Source organism: Vicugna pacos, chromosome 7 (genome assembly GCF_048564905.1).
Source record: "Vicugna pacos chromosome 7, VicPac4, whole genome shotgun sequence".
Taxonomy (NCBI): domain Eukaryota; kingdom Metazoa; phylum Chordata; class Mammalia; order Artiodactyla; family Camelidae; genus Vicugna; species Vicugna pacos.
Genome location: NC_132993.1, coordinates 85267031 through 85277582, shown reverse-complemented (window position 1 = coordinate 85277582; position 10552 = coordinate 85267031). Strand labels below are relative to the sequence as shown.

Below are 10552 nucleotides of genomic sequence, written 5' to 3'. Positions count from 1 at the left end.
CTTGTACAATACTCGTGTCCAAATGTTAGCGCCTTCTTAATAGGAGTCTCTCTAAGTTATTTAGGATGCTCTGTAAATAGTGCACCGCTTGCAGGTGCTGCCTGTTTCCTTCTGACCAAAATGAAGACAGGCATGACCGCCTGTGTGGACAGCCCGCCGTAGCCGGTGTGTGAGGTTCCCAACGCATCACACCCTGCTTGGCGAGTCTGCTGCCCTTTGGAACGACCCCTTCCGTGTGTCCCCTTGAGACCCTTGCATGCCTCCTGTGCCCCAGCCTCAGTAGAGGACAGCCTCGAACTTCCAAATGCTTCCATGTACCCTGACCCTGGGCCAGTCCACTCCAGGGTCTGTGTCCTGCAGGGTGGACCCCCAGACCCAGCCACCCTGAGCCTGCCATGTTTATCTGACTCCAAAGCCACCAGGGCTTCCAATATCTTCTGTCACTAGAAGCAATATCTAATTCTAAACTGTAGAGACAGGTCTGGTCCAAAGCAGATTGGTGATTCAGAGACAAGCCATGTGTACAAGTTTCCCCAGATTGCAGGGCACCATGGGGGCTGACACCCCCAAAACCTGGCTGATGGGTGGGCTCTGGGCTCAGGCAGGATCCGGCCAGCCTTCAGAGACGCGATGCTCTGTCTGCAGCTGATAGAAATCCTGCACCATCGTCCCAGGAGCGAGCTGGATAGAGTGCTTAGATTCCTGCTTTCACCTCTCTCTCGAGAAGGAAGGGCTGGGTTTGCCTGTCACCATGTCCAGGTTCACCCCCTGGCAGGGGGTGAACCATCTAGGTTCCAGGGTGCGCCCACCCCTCTGCATGGTGTGTTCTGTGATCGCCTGAGTTGGGATCCTGCTGGACTCCCCGCGTGGCCAGCCCTGCCCCTGACCCGCACACATGACTTGTAAGGAAACCGCTGCCTCCGTGTGTGTCGCCCGCGCAGGAAATGCAAGGTCACACTGTGCCCTGTATTGAGTAGCTCTCTTGGGAGGGGTCACAGATCTGCTGGTACACTTGTCATTCTCAGTATGCAGCCCCATTAGTTATGTGTGACTAACTCCCCAGAAACTGACTTATCCTTGGTTTTGTAATGGCTTCGGTGAAAAAAAGAGCAACAAAGCAAAAACCAAAAATCCAAACTCCGTAGAGACCATGAGTTTCAAAATACTTTGGTTTTGTGAAATAAATGAGGGGTGAGCTGTGGCCAGCTGACAGTTGGCGGCCTCAGCAGTGTCCCTGGGCCTGAACATCCCGCCTCCCCTGCTGCGGTTTGCTTTGAAAGTCGAATTTGCACTAGCAGCCTCTCATTTTCATGTAATACTCCAGGTTCCGCTGTGGATGATGAAAGATGTGACGTTTCTCCGTATGGCGCGTTGGGTTTCATCTGGCTTCACAAGTCCTTAGGCTGTGAGGCTGTGGGTGGGTCTAAATCAGGAGGTTCAAGGTCTGCTGGGAGCTGTGTCACCAGGCCCAGAGGTCAGCAGGTAGGACGGGGACCCCCACCTGGGTGTCAGGAGGGCGGTCGTGATGGGTCAGGCTTCCAAGTTGACTTTGGGGTACAGCAAAGAGATTTGAAGAGCTCCGATTCCACAGTACACATCGTCCAGTGACATATGTGGCCAGAAATATCCAGGCCAGGTGCCCAGTGGTTGGCAAAGTGGGCGGTGGGGGGAATAGTGTTGTGAGTTTTCCCAGGATGGACTCAGGAGCTCGAGTGAATCCCGTCCAAGGCAGGGGTAGCTGGCCCCAGGGAGCACTGACAGACAGTTGTCCACCACCGCCCAGTCCCTCAGTGGTGGGAGGGCACCCTTGATTCTGTGTGACCTGATGGGCAAGAGCCACAGGCAGGCCCTGTGCCTGGGAGGGATGCAGTGTGGGCGGGGCAGCTGAACATAGGGATGCATGTAGGAGCGTGGGGTGCAGGGGGCACTCGAGTGGCTGGGACTGGGGTTGGCGTGGCCAGCAGGGCGGCCAGTGAGACCAGCATGGACCATGGGACCAGCCCTAGCAACTGGAATCTGACCTAGATTTTCCCTCTCGTGGTCAGGGGCCGGCACCCCAGACGGGGAGCGCCTGGTGAACTTTCACATCTGGGAGGCCACAGGATGCTTTGGAAAGGATTCGGGGAGTTTCCCTTTGTCTCTCGTGTGCGCGCACACGTCGTGGAGGCAGGTCCTGTGATGGTGAAGCGGAATTTGTCTCCTCCATCATCTGTTTCATAACAAACCGAATTTCGAGGGTCCTACATTGGGGCTAGACCTCCTTACACGACTTGACATTGTGTTAACGACTCAGACATTTGTATTCCTTAATTACCCTGAAAATATAATCTGTTCCATATCAAATCTGTTTTCTAAGATAAAAAGAAATTATTCTGCCAGAGGTCATGCTTAATGCAAGTGTGTGTGTGGTGTGTGTGTGAATGGCATGGCTTAGGCAAAATTAAAACCACTTATTTGTTCCTGGGATTAAGATGGATGCATATAAAGAACAAATTAATTTGGAACATGAACAAATGACGGCCACACCCAGGGCATTCCCTGACGGACATGACTTGATTTCCCCTATAAATCCTGACCCTGGGAGGAGAGGGGGCAGCAGCTCTGGGACACAGAGGTGGCCTTGACTTCCACCAAGGTCCCAGTTGTGCCTGGGCATCTGTCTCCAACATCTGCTAGAGAGGAAGAAAGTCTCTTTTATTTTTTCCTTTACTGAAGTCCCGCAGCAACAAGGCACTGAATTGGTCCCATTCTCCGTAGTTTGTCCTTTGTTTCATTTTGTTGTGTTTGGGATTTGTGTATACGTGGAGGCCTGAGGGGAGAGATACAGGTGGGTGTTGGTGCAGGGATTCTGGAGGGAAGAGTCGGTAGCCCCTGCCCACCTCCCTCCCAGTTACCCAGGGAGCCACTCAAGTTCAGCATCTCTCAGCTAACAGTGACACCAGCAAAGTTGTGCTGGTGTTGTTGGAGCCCTTAGCTAAAGTGCGCACGGAGGTGGCGGTGCCTGGCCGCTGGTACGGAACAGCCAGGCAGGTCCCCAGGCATCGGGTTTGCCTCACCGCCCATCCCCGGATGTGCCCAGGCACAGAGTCACCCTCATTTAGGCCTCATGCTGTGAGATTGGAACAGCACATGGACTGTCAGCTGAGCCCTGCCTGTGCTTTAACAATGGATCTCTAGCAAAGTCATACAGCATTGGCCTGAAAACTCTCTGCCTTATTTTAGCGTACGTTCTATCCTAAAACTGTATCCGGCAGCGCCACCTGCCAGCGCGTCTTAGAAAACACAGACTCTTCCCTCAGTGAGAACACTTGTCCTGTCTCTTTCTGTAAGGCCTCTTTGACATCAGCCAGGGGGAGAACGCGGGCCCCCAGATGCCCTCATACTCCACACGCTTCTCCACTTATGTGGAGCCAACCCAGCCCCCAATGCCTGATCAGAGCCCTCCCGTGTCCCCGTCATGCTGTGCAGCGATGTAGGTGGTCACTGCTCCTTCCTGGGGATGAGAAGACATACAAGAACAGATTTCATTGAAAATGTGCGGGAGGCGAGATGGGGATCGTGATGGTTGGTGAGCAGTTGGCAGTCGCTGGAGCACGGGTGTCCTGGGCTCCCCCAGGCACTGACTTCTGTGGTTCCAGGCAGATCAGACTTTGGATGGGTTGGATTCCAAAACAGCTGGCAGTCGTTGACTAAGAATTGGCGTTTAAACAGAGAGGAAGTCCCAGACCAACCCCCAGGAGATCTCGCCACCTCTTGGGCTTTTAAAACATGTGCAGGGCCGCCTGCAGGCACAGCCACGTAGCGTCCAGTCCACGGGTTCTCACTCCCCGGGGCATGTGCATTGGGCAGTGGGCCCACCAGCAGCCAGAACTTGTTTCTTGCCTCCCACCAGCAACTCCCACGCCCCCTGAGGCCCGGGCACAAAGCACACGTCTCAGGGGATCACCCCCATGTCCTGGGACTCCTGATGAATAGACCACGATCTCTCCTGCTGGCCTGGAGCACCGGCACTCCCCGCCCAGGCATCAGTCCCATAGAGGCCTGTAGTTCTGCCTTTGGCCCTGGCGAAACCGTGGCTGCACAAGCCCTTTGCATCCAGCATCACATGCCGTGATGTTCCTAATTGTGTGTCACTTCCTTTGGTTTCCAAGACACGCAGCATGAGCAAAGGGATAGGCCCCGGTCACCACGGGTTGTCTGCCGGCTGGCCACAGAGCGTCCCGCCATGGCGGGTCCTGGCCCCCACGCCTCAGTGGCTCCCGCACCCTTCCTGCAGCGCCCCCACTTGGCCCCGGCACCCTCCCCATCTCTCGTGCACACTGACCGCACACCACCCTGCACACGCGGAGATGATGTAAGGTGATCATGGCCACCTCTTAGCAGCAGATTCCACTCTCAATTAAGGTAAACCCAAAGCCCACTCTTGGGTTCTCTTTACTCACTGAGAAGGGTTTTGGGAACCCTTCAGCCCTTCCGTGTCCCTTCCTGGGCACAGAGTGGCCCGGGTGACACATCCTCCCACCAGTAGAGCTCACTGAGAACGCTTCTGAAGACATGGAAACGAGATGTCTGAATCAGGACAACAACTCAATATCACTGGGTAACTTTTCATGATAGATTTGTATAATCAATACGGGTCTATTTTTACGTCCACTGGACACTGTAGAGCACCTTCCAGTCTTTTCCAAGATTGTTAAATTGAGACAAGTCATTGAATAATTTGTCCTATTTTTATTTAGAAACAAAGTGAATGGACTGAAATGTTAAATGTGAATGTACATTTCTTAATTGCAACTTTTCTACTGAGTGTTTGCACTATACTTTCTGGAATTGTATTTAACAAAAATAAAGGAAAAAAATTGCTTGACTAAACTCCGTGGCCAATTTAATTGAAAAACAGATCAGTGTGTGCATGTTTTAAAGACACTCCTGTGTGTTTCATGTACCCTGTCATTTTCTACAATGCAGTCACCCTGTCCTCCTTCGGGGCCCTGGCGTGGGGTCTGCTCCCCTTCTGATGAGCAGCCCCATCTCGTGACAGGTGGGAGCAGTGGATGGGCATACTTTGGTGCTCAATTTTTGCACCTAAATGTGAGATTCCAGGGAAGAAGATTTGAATTATTTGTAATTCCTCATGACTAGTCTCTCTAACCAGTGTCTTCCTGCTATTTTAATCTTTTATAAAACAATAGGAAAAAAACTTGCCTGACTGAAATGAAATATGGAAGTTAGGGTCCAGCCTCACTGTTGGTCTGTGCCCCAAGCAGACCTAGGGAGTCCTGGGCCCTTTGGGCAGATGGGGATAGCCACCTCCAGGCAGAGGCCTCGGTGAAACAGCACGATCCAGGGCTGCTGGGAACAGCATTTAGTAGAGTGAGTGATGGCTGTCATTGTGATTTAGGGAAAAAAACCCATCCCAGCCCAGAGTGGAGTGTGGGCTCTAATTGTGGCAGATGCTAAATCTCCTGCATCCTCAGAGAAAGTCAGTGGGTGCCTCTGTCCCCCTTGAGAACAGGTTAAGTTGTATCCCTGCCCTGGACCTTCCAAAGCTTCCTGCCCGATGACCCTGTGGGGTGGTGTGAAGCATGGTCAGGAAAGGAGCGCGGTCACCATGGAGACCTGAGAACTGCCAGTGGGGAGCCTGGACCACTGGGAAGCCATGGACAGAGGGAGGCGCAGGATGAGACCCCAGGAGATCGCACAGGAGGAAAGGTGGGGTGCGCGGGTTCCACGCTCTGGAAGCGCTCAGACTTTTTTCAGGTTCTGTGTCATGCGGGCGTGTGGGGGGAACCTAGTAACTGAGGGTGTAAGCCTGGGTGTGCTTGAGCTGTGACCGCCATGCGGCAGGCTCCACGGTGCTGCTGGTGAGGAGAAAGTATTCACCGGACACTTGTTAAAAATGGTAGGAAAGAATTTATTCAAGGCTAGTGCCAAAAGGGAGAGAGATCGGACTCCACTCCAGATACAGCAAAGACATCTGAGGGTTCTTGGCCACCGGGCAGAGTATGCGGCTCTGTGGATGGAGAGGTACCAAGAGGAGCTTGGTCAGGTATCGAGCACCAGGATTCTTGCTTCAGGTCAGCCAAGGACTTGGACATCAGGGGTGGGGGATGAGGAATTCTAAGAAGAGCCAAGATAAAATGGAACAAGAACAAGAAGTGTACATTGCCCTCCGAGGTGTTAAGGCTTCTTATAAACTTATGGACAGTCATCTGATGGGGTAAAATTGGAGGCCGAGAAACAAACCCAAACAGGTCAATGTGTAGGGCTTTAGCACCTAGAGAGAAGGCCTTACACATTGGGAGGAGAGGCAGAGAAAACTGTCCACCTGGAGAACACTGGCTCACAGAACAAGGGAATCCCCCTGGTGTCCCTTGGACGGTGCACTGGGTCTGGTGTCCCAGCCAGCGGGGCCTTTGAGCACAGGTCACTGGCGGGGAAGAAAAGCGGGCAGTGGGATCCAGATGAGGGGAGCAGTGTAGCAACTTGGGGCAAGGATGCAGATACCAAAGCTGGGCCTGTCTGACAGGGAGCTCAGGAGGGATCCAGCTGCTGCTCTGGGAGGTGGCAGGAGGTTGGGGGAGATACCCCGACCCTGGCTCCTGAAGCACCCCTCCCCTCCCTTCCTACTTCGGTCCACACAGCGCCCCTCATTCAATCCTGCCTTGGCCTACCTGTGCCCCACATAGACCCCGATGCTTCCCTCCCCATTGCCTGACCTCGAGCCTCGCTGCCTGCCTTTGACCATCCCCAGCATCCCCATCCTCCCTTGACCTACCTGCACCTGGGGTTCCATCCTGCTTCCCTGCTGGGGACTGGCCTTCTTGGATATGTGCATCTCCTGGCAGGCTCTGGAGCCCTGAAGTACCTGAAATAACCGTAAGTTAAGGAAAAGAATAAAGTTCAATGATAAAGAAAATTTCTATAATTTTATTCATTGACTAAAGTTTTTTACATTTAGATATAAAATATGCATATCTGTGTGCATATGCATGAATATATTTGGGGTATTTTTGTAACAAAATTACATATTAACATTTTATTTCTTTAAAAAATTTAAGCATTCTGGCAAAATGTTAGCATTTAAAAATCTTTCTTTTAAGAAATCAAATAATATGCAAATGCTTGAAGTTTCTTTTTCACCTTTCCTTTATCCCATTCCCTTCCTTTCATCCAAAGAGGTAACTTACCTGAAGTCAGTGTTGTTTTACTTTCCCAGCTGCTTTTTTTTTTCGCCAGTCCCGCGGCCGGGCGAGTGTGGGGCTCCAGCGAAAGCATGAGGGGCGGGTTCCTCTCCCGATCTCAAAAGATCTCCTAAAACGGCAGTGGCGTGGCCACCCTGCCGCTGCCTCACGCGGCCCACGAAGCATTCAAAGCGCCCGCACCGAGGTACCCGGCGCTCCCGATTGGCTGAGCCGGACCAGCGCCCCTGGGCGGGGCCGGCAACACGCAGCGGCCGCGTGTCCCGCCCCCACGCGGCGGCCGCAGGTCCCGCCCGCTGGTGAGCATGCGCGCAATCCCCACAGGAAAGAGTCTGCGCACACCACCGCCCGAACTCCGTCTCTCGCCGCGGCTCCATCCTCTGTCCGCGAAGGCTTGTCGGCTCCGCGGGACAGCAAGAGCTGCGGCCGGCAGGGGCTGTGCGGACCCAAGGCGGCTGCGGTGGCGCCGGCCTGTGGAAAATGCCAGCAGGCTGCGCTTCTGTTCGTTGCTCCCCGCTCCCCCACCCCGGAACCCCCTGCGACCGCCGGGGAACAGCCCGCCCACGCAGGGAGTACCGCAGCGAGACGCTTCGGCGGGAACGAGGCCGACGGCCGGCTGTGCCGTTTGCGCCCTTGAGGTGAGTACGGCGACGGCGGCGGGGCGCGGGGCGCCGGAAGGAGGGAGGATGCGGTGGTTGCCGCCCCGGGTCCCCGCGTACGGAGGGAGGCCCCCGGGCCTCTGCGGGGCGGGGAGGGCGGTCGCCGGCAGTCTGGGCGCCGGGGGCCACGGCTGAGGGCGCGGGGAGCACCCTGGAGCCCTTGTCGCTCCCCACCATGAGCACCCAGGAGCCCTTGTCGCTCCCCACCCTGAGCACCCCGGAGCCCTTGTCGCTCCCCACCCTGAGCACCGCGGAGCCCTTTTCGTCCCCACACTCAGCAACCCGGAGCCCTTGTCGCTCCCCACCCTGAGCACCACGGAGCCCTGGTCGGTCCCCACGCTGAGCACCCTGGAGCCCTTGTTGCTCCCTATCCCTCCCCTGGCCCCAAAGCTGTGCCCCCTCCGCTTGGGCGCTCTGCTGACGGGCGCGGAAGCCTCCGTGGAGCTCGGGCCGCCGCCAAGCCCGCCCCGCGCCAAGCCCGCCCCGCGCCTGGACTCTCAGAGTCGCCCCCGGCCTGCCTGGCCAGAGCGGGCTGGTGCCCTTGCCTCCCGCTCCTGCCCAACTGATCTGACTCCTTTATAATTTGGAAATCTTCCATTCTCACAAGGTAGGTTCTTTTTCCATTATAGGAAATTATAACTCTCCTTTGACAATTTTGTTTTCTGGTACTTTCTTTGACGTGACAAAGGGATGATTTTATCCTTTGGAAAGTCTAAGCCAACGAAATGCATAGTGACATTTAGGTCCAAGGCCAAAACAATCAGTTTCTTCCTATCACCGATTATGCTGTGGACATGAAAAGCATAAAAGTTGCAAAGAGAGGCACCCTTCATTGCAGATCTTTAGGCTGCTTAGTGGCTCGTTTGGCTAGCATAGGAGTTACAGAGAAATAGGAAAGACATCGCCTAATGTGTTCTGAAAGGTGGCTTTTTGTACAACTGTATACTCTGCCCTTCAAATTCTTTCAGGTTGCTTTTATAAAATATAAAATTGAGCATGTAAATATATATATTTATGTATAATATATATTTTGTTGCATATAAATGTGTATATGTTGAATGGAACATGTCTATTATCCATTCAATATATCATCGCAATAAATGACCATGAGAGAATTAGTTTCTGAAATAAAGATAGCTTATGAGTAGCTTTCTTTCTGGAATAAATGAAATAAGCTTTTCATCCTCAGTATATTTGCTTTGAAAATGGGCGTGACTTCCGCTTGTTCCCAGCTTCGCTGTTCCTTCTACCCCTCTGTGTCTCTCAGCGCCTGTCTTGTCTCTCTCTCTCTTTGTTTCTCTCTCCCTCTGCCTGTCTGTGTTTCAGTCTCTCTGTCTCTTTTCCTGGATGCATGTGCGTATCTGTGTATTTACGTGTTTGTATCATTAGGGCCCAGGGCAGGTCACTTCTGAAAATGTCTTGATGACATACTGATTCTTTTCATGTTGCTGAAGTAAAACTTCTTTGCAAGTTGTGTGAGCACTTTGGTGGGGTCAGCTCTAAGGATCGGCACTGCCGGGGAAGGGCTGCTGCGCCTGTGGCCCTTTGATGTGTCCTGCACACTGTTTCCCTGGAGAGGAGTGTCTGTTCTCTCGTCCCTCCGGGGGATCTGCTGGGGCCTCTGCCTCCTCACGTTGTCACCAGGGCTGGCTGTCACCAGGCTAAAGACCTGCCAGCGTCATGGTGACCAGTGCTGTCTCCACAGTGTGCCCATCTGCCTGTGTCCTCCCCCGAGAGGTTGAGCACCTCTAAGGCACACTGGCCATCTGCTGTGCCTCTCGTTGGAACTGCCCGTGTGTGTTGTGTTTGTTTAGAGCACTGGGTTTCGAGAGGTTTTTGGATCCCAGGGATGTGTAGCCTTTCTCCAACGTTGGGTTCTGAGGAACGCATCTTACGGGTCGTGGAGTGTCTTTCTGGCTATATTTCTGGGCTTTTGCTGGTTTCTTGATTTGCTAGGATTTGTTTTTTCCCCAGGAAGAGCTAAGCATCTCCCTTCTGTCTTGTGGCTTTGGTGTGACAGGGGGAAGAGCAGTACCTCTCCTGAGGTTATGCACAGTTACTGAAAGGGCTTCATTTTGCACATGACATCTTTAGCCCACCTGGATTTCCCTTTCAAATGATCAAAATGTGATTTCAAGTGAAAACAAAAGAAAACATCTCCAGCCCCCACTTAAGCCACAAGGGCAGGCATGCAAAGCCACCTTTCCTGTGGCTTCATTGACAGGGAACACCCAGGAGAGGTAAAGACACCCAGAGGGGAAGAGGACTCGGGGCTGTCAGGGGCTGGGGTGGTGGTGGGGAGTGCGTGCTCTGGATCCAGGGTTTTGCTTTGAAGAAAGGAATGGTGTGAGCCTGCGTGGTTGTGATGGTCGCACGGCATCGTGAAGGCACCTAGTGCTCCTGAATTGCACAATTTTAGAGGGACAAAGTCTATATTTTATTAAAAGTATCTTAAAAAGGCAAAATAAAGGATGCCATAACCGATATGAAACAAACAGAGGAAAGTGAAGCAAAACGAAACACAAATCACTCCAGGGGAATGGAAGTCTAGGTCGGGTGCTGGAGGGGATTCATAGTGGGATTTTTTAGAAGAAGGTGTGGGTGGGTACAGAGGGGGCTCAGCCCCAGTTGCATTTAAAGAGTAACCCACCTTCCTTTTTTCAGGTCTCTTAAGAAGACGTGGATCGCTTA

General features: G+C 53.2%; 1 long non-coding RNA gene across 1 annotated transcript; it reads right to left on the bottom strand.

Moving 5' to 3' along the window:
• Positions 1-5890: 5890 nt before the first annotated feature.
• LOC140697600 (uncharacterized) lies at positions 5891-7299 on the bottom strand. The gene is made up of 3 exons (XR_012074757.1): positions 7191-7299; positions 6779-6868; positions 5891-6120 (listed from the first exon to the last, which is right to left on the bottom strand). It is a non-coding gene; the product is annotated as an uncharacterized lncRNA (long non-coding RNA).
• Between the last annotated feature and the right edge of the window lie 3253 nt (positions 7300-10552).